At 39.9% G+C, this 10257-nt stretch overlaps 1 long non-coding RNA gene across 1 annotated transcript; it reads left to right on the top strand.

The window, feature by feature from the left end:
* Positions 1-5048: 5048 nt before the first annotated feature.
* On the top strand, positions 5049-9914 carry LOC134472082 (uncharacterized). Its single transcript, XR_010041910.1, has 2 exons — positions 5049-6236; positions 9672-9914. It is a non-coding gene; the product is annotated as an uncharacterized LOC134472082 (long non-coding RNA).
* Positions 9915-10257: the final 343 nt, after the last annotated feature.

Genomic DNA, 10257 nt, shown 5'->3' with positions numbered 1-10257 from the left:
GAAGTCCAGAAAGAACAAGAATGGATAACAGATGACGAATATTGACTAAACATGAAATGTGAACTAACATTCGTGTGCAGCTCTCGTTTATCTAAGGGAGTACAGCATATTGCTTCCAGTGTATTCTCTGAGCCACAGCTAGACTCCATTTGCACGTGACAATTGAAAAAGGACCACTCGCTTCTCCATAGTTCTCAAATCCTGGTCAGCTCAAATATGGGCTTGGGGTGAACTTACACAGTTCAGATTCCCATAAGTTAATATGTGACTAAAGCTATCACTATCATGAAAAATAAATCTGTCACTATCCTTAGGGAGCCCATTATCTTGGCAAGATGTGGCAGCTACATATTATAGTATCTGACAGATGGTGGATGTGAGCAAAGGGAACTTCAGAATTATAAGGGGTTGCTGGGGATGTAGCTCAGTGGCATAAGTTCCTGCTTGGCAAGCACAGGGTTGTGAGTTCAATCCCCGGTACCAAAAAAAAAAAAAAAAAAAAAAAAAGAAAGAAAAAAGTACAAGGGCTCTCAGTACAAGGGATCTGCGGTAGGAGAAGCTCTAATATTCTTACTAAGCCATTCTAGCTCTAGGGACTATAATGAGATGTGGGCTGTAAGGAGGTAAATTCTCAATCCCAGTAATGGGTAATCTTTCAGAGCGCTTTCAAAATGCCAGACATTGTTCTAGGCATTTTGTGCTCAATTTATGCAATCTCCATAACAACACTATGATGTCAAAAGCAGAGAAATTAGCACAGAAAGGTAATTTACTAGTTAGTGAGTAGTAAGGTCAGAAGCCAAATTATGACATTCTGACCCCAAAGTCCATCCATGCTTGTAACCATTACTTTTATCATGCCTAAGCGGTGGCAAGAAAATACAATAGCAAACAAACATACGCTTATTATTCATTTATATATTAACTCATCAGATTTTACAAAGTACCACCTAGGTGTGGTACTAGGCAAAGTGAAGGAGAGGAAGACAAAGAGGGATAGGACCAAGGAGAGAGAAATTTTGCAATTATAGACACTGTCAGGGCTTGGTGAAGATTAGTAGCAACTGCAAAAATATACACTGCAGAAGAAGAAGAACTTGGTCTACTTGCTTAGAAAATTCTTTGGCAATATGTACCAAAATTATCATATATGTAAAACTTATGGTTCCTGGGGTTCCAAAAAGGGTTCCTATATTCAAAAAATATTTTCAGTAATCTTCACAGTAATGTTACGCATGTTGACCCCCAAATCAGAATAATTCAAAATGTCTACCAGTCAGATGAATACATTACAGGATTTCCCATGCGTCACCATACAATGAAAACAACAGAACTGTTGCTATATACAACAAGGAAGAAAACTCACAAACAAAAACAGGACTGATTTGATTTATATAATATTTAGAAGCAGCCAAACAAGATGAATCAATTTGGAAGTCAAGATGTGATTATCCTTGGGGGAAGACTGTAGAGCTAATGAATGAGGACGGAATCCAGAGTGCTAGAAATTTCTTGATCTGGTGGATGATTTTGCTTTTTGTTACTTCTTCAGGCTGTACACCTAGAATATGTGCAGTTTTCTCTATATTTGTTACATAATAATAAAATACGTGATAGGATAAAAACAGGATGTGAAAGAAACACAGAGGAGGGACTGCTTAACCAATCCGGAGGTCAGGAAAGGAGCTAAATTCTCAAGTCACTTAGGAAGAAGATGCGTAGGGAAATCTAGAAGATGCAGGTCCACCCTCGGATCTTGAAAGTGCGGCAGGGGAAGGACATTCCAGGCTGGTAGTGGCCGGGGAGGGGGGGGTGAGATGTGCACAAGCACAATGAATGGGACATTTGCCAAAGAAAGGGACTCAGAAACTGGACCTGAATCCCAGCTCTACTGAGCTACTGTCTAGATTTGGGCCAGCAAAAATGCAGAACAAGCTCATTTAAATTATTTCTTCAGCGGGAGAAATGCAGCCAGGGTCCATCTCACCATGCTAATCCCGGAACACAGGCCAGAAGGAATTGGAATTCAGAGAGTGCTAATCTTTTTCCTTCCCACCACTGCCTTTTGCAAGTTTTCCTCCTGTTTCTTAGAATATAGGGTTTGGGGGGAAGACATTACAAAGTAGTGGGAATGTTTAAGTTTTTAAACCGGGGTCTCCCTATGTAGTTTGTGTGAGCCTTGAACTGATGATCCTCCTGTGTCAGCCTCTTGATTATAGGCACATATCACTACGTGGAACATAGTGTGGAATAATGTGGAACAGTGCAAAGGACTGTCCTTCATGTTCTTGAAAACCACTAGAAAAGTGTAGATTCCAAGAAGTAGCAAAGGAAAATGTTTGCAGGTTTTCCATGAGGTAAGTGATGGAGGAGCGTTTTGGTGGTCCTTGCTAAGAGATGTAAGAGTGAAGAGAGCTTTGGAACAACTGTTTTTAAAAAGCCATGTGGGAGATTCCTGACAGTCATCCTAATGGTGCTAAGAAAAAGACAGGAAGAGCTGTCTTGAAGGTCCCTACATCAATGTGGAATGAAGGAGAAGGGTGAGTCCAAGGCAAAGAACATGTAATGTAATTTATTTCTTTAATGCAATTGAATTAACAGATTGGGCGTATTTGTCATAGCTGCAATGGCTTCTGAGACAAAGAGCACCAGTTTCTTTGACATCCTTCAGAATATGACTCAGCCCATCAATAATCGATCGATTTAATCTGCAAGGCAAAATGTTACTAACTGTATTCCACTAAGGAATTTCTTTCTTCATTCATCAAAAATCCCTAAAGCCCTTTTCCACATGTTTTGAGACTTTTTTGAAGGCCATAATGAGGCTAAAACTCTTTTGGGTATAAATCGGCATAATAGCTACCACAGAAACAGATTCATCCTAATTAATCAAGCCCAATTTCAGAACATATTTTCTTAAAAAGGAAAATATTTACACGTTGTTCTCCTTGCATGAAAACTATTAACTAATTACCCAAACCAAAAATTAAATTACCATTGCTTGGACTTCCCTGTGGCTTTATCCTTAGCCAATTCAGCCACTACACCCTTGCTAAATGAGGACGCTTTTAATTTGTGTATATTTTTCCTGCTTCCCACTGTGAAGGACTTTGGCAGCAAGACTTAGAACACCTCAGTGTTTACTCAGTGTTCACCTGTAACATTGTGTTCAGACAATTATTTGTGTATTTGGATGTCTTGGAAACCATAGGCTCGGGGAGGGGCAGGGTTCTCTGTCACCTTTATTCTGTGTCCTCTGTCCTGTGCTCCTCCAGCTGTGTTGGCAGGCTGATGTCCACACTATGTATTGACAGTATAAGGTACAGAGTGTCCAAAAGAAAATGTACAGGGAGGGCAGGAGCTTCTCATGAGCAATCGACCAAGGGTCATCGGCATGGAAACTATGCTACCTCTGTAAACATACATAAAGTGGATGAATGGATGGCATGATATTGCTGTACTTTTCTGCTAGTTTTAGAATCTTTGTTTTTGTTTTTTTTTTTTTTTTTTTGGTGGTACCGGGGATTGAACTGAAGACTTGCGCTTGCCAGGCAGGTGCTTATACCAACTGAACTAAATCCCTGGCCCGAATCTTTGGTTCTTAACACATCAATTCAAGAGGCCAAAGTCATCTTCCACCCTAAACTGAACTAAAACCACTGGATCCACATTGGGTTATAGTGTTGTTTGCTAAGCTCAGCACAGGTCTATCATTTGGACGCTAATTAAAGGTTATTAATTAAATCAGTTAAAATTAGGCTCCAAATATGTGGGGATCCAAATTGAAAACAATTTATCACTATTTTATATTTTAATACTTTTTAACCAGTGTGGTTTTTCTTTTTTGTTACCATGATATGGAAGCATAGTTTCTTTTCAGTAAACATTTATAATTGAACAAAAAATAAACTGAAAACAATAATTGTATTTTCTCATGGAAGATCGTGAAAAAAAGATATACAGACATGATCTCATGCTCAAGTTAAATTACATAGGAACAATGAACACTTTCAGGTAAATTTTGAGAAATTATATATCTCAAATAAGACATATGAGAGCTATTTTAAAATACAGTGAAATGAAATACAAAATAAAGTGGAAAGAATGTGCCTATTACGACGCTTCCTTAAGTTTTCTTATTTATACATAGATAGCACGCACAGAAAGAGTAATTTCACAATCATCTCTCTGAGCCACTCTGCCCTCAATTTCTGGGGCTGGAAATAACCAATATTAGCTTTTCTGGTGTGCTGTTCAGAAGTTTGTACATGTGCACAAGCATGAACTCTTCCGAAAGCAGGTGTTTCTAAATTAGAAGTTATAGGAATCATTTCTCAGTCTGTTGACTTATGATTCATGTGGGATTTTAAAGGTGGGAGCAAAGGAAAGGTCTGAGTGGATTTTTTAAAAGTCACCTCAATTGTTCAGTTTTTGATGAGACCTCTTTTTTTTTCATCTTTTTCCTTTTTATCGGTACCAGGGCTTGAACTCACGACTGCCTGCTTGCAAGGCAGGCACTTATGCCACTGAGCTAAATCCCCAGCCCCAATTGTTCAGTTTTTGAAAATCAAAAAGTTCACTTTTGTCAGAGGTGATGTCACAAGCCTCTAATCTCAGCTACTAAGGAGGGAGGATGGCAAACTCAGGGTCAGGCTGGGCCACTTGGTGTGACACTGTCTCAAAGTAAACGAATAAAAAAACGACTCCAGGGTAGCTCAGTACTAGAGCATTTGCCTGGCATGGGTGAGGCCCTGGGCTCAATCTCCAGATTCCCCAGTGCCACAAAAATATAATGTGGAGGGGGGAGACTCACTTTTGGGATTCTAGTGCTAATTTTTGTGTGACACCACCCTCATAGTGTATGCCTAGTTTTCTGACGTTAAATCAGATGCTGTAATCTGGTTTTCCACTATAGAAACATTGAATCATAAGGCAGTGAACTGCCTGAGCCTCGGGCATCAGGTTTCAAGGCTGTCCTTGGCCATTATGGGTTTTTGTCCGGCCCGCGCAGCTTCTTCAGAACCTAAGTCACCCTCCAAAATGCAGCTTCACCCTAGCTATACTCTTTTCTTTCTTTCTATGTTCCCTTCTTTTTCCTGTCCTTTATTTTGTTTGTTTGTTTTGAGGCAGCATCTAGCTAAATCATTAAGTTCCCTGGGCTGTGCTTGAATTTGGTATCCTCCTGTCTCAGCCTCCCAGAATATTCAGGGATTATAGGCATTCACCACTACATCTGACAAGCTATGCTCTCTTAGGCAACAGGGACACTGCCCTGGTTTCCTTGTCACTAAATCTCTCTCCCACATCTGGGGAATACCTGAATGTTTCTCATAGTTTCCAATTACATTCCTATGAGTCACTCTGCCTGTAAACTATCCTGTCCTTTCTGATTACATGGACTTGGACAGGAATGGAACATTGGAGAGAAACGTCAGAGGGACCATAGCTTGAGGTCGAAAGGTCATTGCTTTTAGGAGTCAGGTTGGCAAATCGCATTAGAATAAGATGATCGGAGATGTAGGTCATGTATCTTCCCTTATAGAGACTAAAAATAAAATAGTAATGAAATTAAAAAGTAAAACCACTGTATGGCCAGGTAAAATTAACCTGCAGTCAGGAATATCTACATATTTTATATTCTAATCTCGTATGTAATTATTCAACAAGTTGCCTCTCTCTCCATTTACGTCCTTCCCTTGTTTATTAGAATTAGCAAAAAGCAGCAAACACTATCCATTGAAACCTCTTTTTCCCGCTATGGAGTAGAGGAATGAATGGGCTTCTAAAAGGGACAATAACTTAGCGCTGAATGAGCTGTGATGGCATTCACACACTTGGTGGCCCCAGCTTTCATCAGGATGCCACAGCCAGGTTGGCAGGAAGCAAGCAGGCTCTCAGCGTCTAGATGAGGAGCATTTGGTAGCCTCTCCTTATGCAGACCATTCACTCCCCGCAGGGAGAGCGTACACAGCGTTGGGTTAGCAATCTGAAGAATGAATTTTTTGTGCAAAGACAAAGAATTGACTTGGCCAAGGTGTCCTGAGTTACAGTGGCTGGGAAGTCAAGAAAGGGTTAAGTTGAGGGAGGAAGCATGGAAAATTAGAAAAACTCCTGGCTTTTGAAATCCTTCCCACTTTTTAATCTCTTTCCAAAAGGAACTAAAAGCACTTCTTTTGCAGAGCTCTGAGGTAACTGTCATGTATAAGGAATGCAGGGAATGTTTGCCATATTTACAAGTAAGTAAATAACGGCGCTTCTGGCACTTGACCTGAGGCCCTTTTAGTGGTGCATCTTGGGCTCTTTCTTTCTTTCTTCCTTTTTCTTCCTTCCTTTCTTTCTTTCTTTCTTTCTTTCTTTCTTTCTTTCTTTCTTCCTTCCTTCCTTCCTTCCTTCCTTCCTTCCTTCCTTCTTTCCTATCTTTTTTTCTCTTTCTTTTTTGGGACAGGGTCTCTATATGTAGTCTAGACTGGTCTCGAACTTGCAGTGACCTCCTGACTAGGCCTCCCGAGTGCTAGGGTTACAGGCGTGCACCACCACAACGGGCCTTTAGTGGGACACTGTGAAAAACACTGAGAAGTCAGCCTAGGGGCAGCCGAGGCCACGGGGATCAGCCCAGCCTCCCTCAGCAGATCACCAATGATAAGATATAACATTGAATAATTCCACATCCTGTTCATTTGGAGTCTTTTAAGACTCAGGCTTATAGGAGCCCTTTGAGATTCTTTTTTAAAATTAAGCAAATTTTATTTTTTTTGACATAAGTTCTCTCTATGCAGTTCAGGCTGGCCTTGAGCTCACTTTGTAGCGTAGGCTGGTCTCCAACTCACAATGATCCTCTTGTCTCAGCCTCCCAAATGCTGGGATTGCAGGTGTGAGCTACCTTGACTGGCTTCTGCCTCTGTCTCCTAAATGCTGGGATTATGTACATGTGCCACCACACCCAGCTCTCTTTTAAGATCTTCTTATCAGATTATTTTTTGAGTTTTGTTTTGAACCAGCTCTGAAAATTCTTCCATTTAAAAGCAGGAAGTTTTTTTCAAGAAATTAAATCCCAGAGAACTTGCTATTAAGCTAAGCCTTAATTTGAGGAAATTATGTATACAAATATGTAATTTAATCCTGGCATGGTGGCTCTTGCCTGTAATCCCAACACTCAGGGTGCTGGGCAGGAGGATTTTGTTGTGAGGTTGAGGCCAGCGTGGGTCACAAAGTAAGCTGAAGGCCAGCCTGAACTACATAGCGAGACCTTGTGTCAAAAAATAAAATAAAATAAAATATAAAATAAAATAAAAATATTAAAGCCAGGCATGATGGCTCATGCCTATAATCTCAGCACTCAGGAGGCTGAGGCAGGAAGATTGTTGTTCCATCCCAGCCTGGGCTATCTATGAAGTTAAGATTGCTAACCCAATCCCAAGTTCCATCCCAGCCTGGGCTAGCTATTAAGTGGACTCAAAGTCAGCCTAAACTACATGGTAAGACCCTATCTCAAAAAAAAAAAAAAAAATGTATGTATAATTAAAATAAAATCCAAGTCATTATCTCACTATTATTTAAGCTTTATTTAAATGAAAATCTGCACATTGGAGAGAGTGAGACAGGGTTGTGGAGAAATGAAGTCTTGCTATTACTGAACACATTCAATAAGATTTTAGTGAAATCAGCCGTACAAAGGACCAAAAAAAGAAATTAGAACATGAAATTGTACCGGACATATAATTGGTTGGAAGTTTCATTCCCCTATATCAATGTGACACTTAAAAATCAACACCAGATGATTGAATATCAAAGAGAAAATTGTGCAGGTAACAGAAGGAAATGCCTGAGAATATCGAGTCACGGCATCAGATAACTAATATGCATGTAGACAGCAGGTCCATCAAACTGCCAGGAGCTGGCAGACACCTTCTGGGTTGAGAGGAAAGACTCTTCCATATGGGAGTCAAGGCTGGAGCATTAATATGTTGTAGGCAGCTGAGTTAATTAGAAATCTTGCGGGCAGTCAGACAGGGCTGGGCCTTCAAAGCAGCCAATGCAGAAGACCAGGTATCTTGCAACCTTGGAGACAGACATCTGGGCTGTGGGCCAGATCTCAAGATAAAAGATAATGCAACCACACCCTAAGAATAAACATCAGGGATTGATATTCTAAATAGGGATTGATCACTTTGAGGAAGCCAGAAGAAGCCACTAGCCCAACCCCTCACCAGCAAAGACCCTGTTCTGTATTCATGCCCTTTACCACGTGACTGGCTTCCCCATTGGATCCCGATTCAATCAATTTTACCTAAGCAATTACACTCATAATCTTAGTGATTAACCTAGTTCTGTTCCACCTCATGCCCCTGATTTGCAAGTTCCTATTTTCCCCCACTTTAGACTCACCTCAACTTGCTCTATAAAAATCCCTAGAGAAGGCAGGGTCCTCAGCAACCCACTCAGGACCCCTTCCATCTCTCTCTCTTTCTCTCAGTAAATATTCTGCTTTTGACCTCCATTATCCCTAAAATTCGTTCTTTGGTTTTAGAGAACACGAACTCCTACCAGACATCTGGTAGGTTGGGAGTTTCTTTCCCTTATGTCACATGGGCGTGAAGTAGGCTTTCAAGGAAGTAATGGCCACCTATGTTCCCAGAATGCTTTGTGCTATCTCATGGTAACTCAGTTTACTTTCTTATCAAACAAGAGAGGTAAACAAAAGGGAGTTTTTATTTCCTTTTTACGTATGATAATACTGATGTTCTGAAAAGTTTTAAGGACCAGACACCTGTGGAGGGGTGAAGGACATAATTGAAACCCACTGTTTCTGACAGGACAATGGCCTTGTCTGTTGGCTGGGCCTCCTTGGAGTCTCATGGTGTTTATTTACACAGCAGTGATGGAGGGAGCAGCCACCAGGAAGATGCAGCTCAGCTATTTTATTCTCCTTTTTTAAGAGATTGCCTTTTTATGAGGCAGAACCTTGAAACTAGAGAAGAGCACAAAGGTCACCAGTTAATAACTTTGGGATTTGCAGATCAAATGTGAATGGGCCATTTAAAAGTGAATAGTGCTGTTAAATTTGTTAGAATTTTCCTAAGAAGCAATTTCTTATGTTTAATGGTGTCTAAGGTCTGTACTTAAAGGATAGATGTCTCTGCTTTATAGCTTTCACACAAATGGTGTGACAATCAAATGAAGAAAGGAATTTTTACATATAAAGAATTACTGTTGGCGTTAACAGCAGGACTTTGTGAAATAACATTAACCCCAGTCTGCAGCGCCGCTCAGTGGACACAAGATGCATGACATTGGGATTTCTTGTTTTCCGGTGTAAATACTAGCTGTATTATCATGTGTCTGCTATTCTAGCCTTTAATTCACATTTACTGTATTTCTTAGCATTTTATTCATGCAATTGTTTGTATAAAGCTTTTTCAATGGTTTTTATTAATGAATCATGACCTCAAAAAGGAATTCACACTGTGTTGCTGTCTTTGTCCAAATTTCAGCTTAGGTATTTTACCTTATAGACCATCTGCTGTTTAACACAGGAGAAAAGAGCAGGTCATGCTGGAGAGCAATATGTCCTTCTTGACTTCCCCATAAGTTTTACTTAACACTAAAATCTACACCTGAAACTTTCATAAGCATATTATTGTTTCCATAGAAATCTATTGTGTGTTTTGCAGTGTGGGCCACCATGCGGGGTTACAACCATAAGCACAGAAGAATGTGGTTCCTGCCTTCATGGAGTTTGCAATCTGAGTAACTTGCATGATCAGTGACTGCGTGATGGCAAGGTCTCAGCTCAGGAAAGAATAATATTTCATTTTCGTAAAGCAGCAAGTGTCTAACTGGTCCTCGTGTATATGGGGGTTTGGCATATGTGGGCTTAAACCAGGAAATTTTAAAAGTAAAGCTTTTTTGTTTTAGTTTGACAGTTGGTACAAAGATAAGTGTCCTAAATGTTATTATTTAATCTTGTGAAATATTGAGCTTTGGAATCGGAAACACCAAGATTTGAGTCTTGTGGTCATTTACCATTCTTATGACTTTCAACAAATGATGTATCTCCCTGATAGCTACTTTTTGTTTTCAGTATCTTGAAGAAGAAAAGCCATGACTATTGTACTGTGGCATATATGCTAAGTGATTAGTAAATATTTTACATATCTGGTCCAATGCCATATGATTTTAATGTGATATACTGTACTGAAATGGAACTTAAAATTTAAAGCAAGAAAAAAACATTAAATTAGGTCCAAAATAAGGAAA

This window comes from Cavia porcellus, unplaced genomic scaffold (genome assembly GCF_034190915.1).
Source record: "Cavia porcellus strain 051 isolate PalLab524CR breed Dunkin Hartley unplaced genomic scaffold, mCavPor4.1 scaffold_22, whole genome shotgun sequence".
NCBI classification, from domain to species: Eukaryota; Metazoa; Chordata; class Mammalia; order Rodentia; family Caviidae; genus Cavia; species Cavia porcellus.
Note: the sequence above shows the minus strand (reverse complement) of the source record. Positions and strands in the feature narration are given on the sequence as shown.